We start from the raw sequence: 1516 nt of genomic DNA, 5'->3' as shown, positions 1-1516 counted from the left end.
ATAAGTAAATGGTAATTAAAGTTATCAGAGTAAAGTGCCTCATTTTATTTACTTGGTTACATTCCAGCAATCGTTATATTTAAATTTTCTGTCCATAAGGTTTACAAGTAAAGAAAAGTAATAGTTTAAAGTCCATCATGTCTGAGTTTCAAAGGCTCTGAGAAATGTAATGTTCTTTTTGGCAGAATTTGGCTGGAGCCTATCCCAGCTGACACTGGCTGAGGGGTGGGGCACACCCTGGACAGGTCACCAGACTATCGCAGGGCTGACCCACAGAGACAGACAACCATTCACGCTCATATTCACACCCAGGGGTTATTTAGAGTTACAGTTACCTAACCTGCATGTCTTTGGGCTGTGGACTGACACAAGGAGAACATGCAAACTTCACACACCGGCCAGCAGGTTCAAACCTGGAACTCTCTTGCTGTGCTAACCACAGAACAGCTGATAAGAGATTTCACTGCTGTTATTGCATCATATTTTATTTAGTTGAATATGACATGTTTGTTCATGAACTCCTTGTCAGCAAACAACAAAACACCTGAGACAGAGACATGTTTATTCTAATACATTAAATTAGACGTCATATGAATTTTATTAAATGCAGCTGCTTCCATACAGTATTCAAATACTCAGATGGAAATGCTCACTTCAACACTTCATACTCATAGTACACAGTTTTAACTACCCAATAAGTGTCACAGTTTTTACAGTTATTATACAAGAGATCAGTTGCACTGTAGCAGGAAATGATGCAATACATGTGCTTTCCAGGCAAACAGTGACTTTGGACAGTTGCTGCCAGTTGAACTTCAAAAAGAGAAAAACAAATGTTTTTATATTTACACTCTGGTTTTGTGTTTGGAGTTGTTTCACCAGCACCCAAAACATATTCACTGTACTAGATAATGCATTTTACAAAGTCATCCATCAACATATTTAAATATACATACCGAGTGTTTTGAGAATTCTGTCACTACACTGGAAAAGACCCAGACATAGTGTGTAGTCTGGAAGTGAGACACAGATTGTGTGTCTCCATGTCTTTGTGTTTTAGCCTCATTAACTCAGTGATCACATCACCCATGATGCATTTCAGTGCTCAGCCCTGTTATCAGCTGATCATGACATCACCTCAACAGGTCTGACTGTCTGCACCACTGAACTCTGTGTGGACTCACTGATTAGGTCACAAGCTGAGTCTCTGCTGGATCACACCACACTGTAAAAATACTCTGCAACAGCATACTGTGGGGCGGCAACAGTAGCTTATAACCAAGAACTAGTAGTTTTATAATCAATACATTTATGAAAAGTACTAATGTATAAAAATCAACTAAATCAATCAATTTTATTTATAAAGCCCAATATCACAAATCACAATTTGCCTCACAGGGCTTTACAGCATACGACATCCCTCTGTCCTTTGGACCCTCACAGCGGATAAGGAAAAACTCCCCAAAAAAACCCTTTAACGGGGGAAAAAAACGGTAGAAACCTCAGGAAGAGGCAA

This window comes from Epinephelus moara, chromosome 1, assembly GCF_006386435.1.
Source record: "Epinephelus moara isolate mb chromosome 1, YSFRI_EMoa_1.0, whole genome shotgun sequence".
NCBI classification, from domain to species: domain Eukaryota; kingdom Metazoa; phylum Chordata; class Actinopteri; order Perciformes; family Serranidae; genus Epinephelus; species Epinephelus moara.
This window is presented reverse-complemented; position numbering follows the sequence as displayed.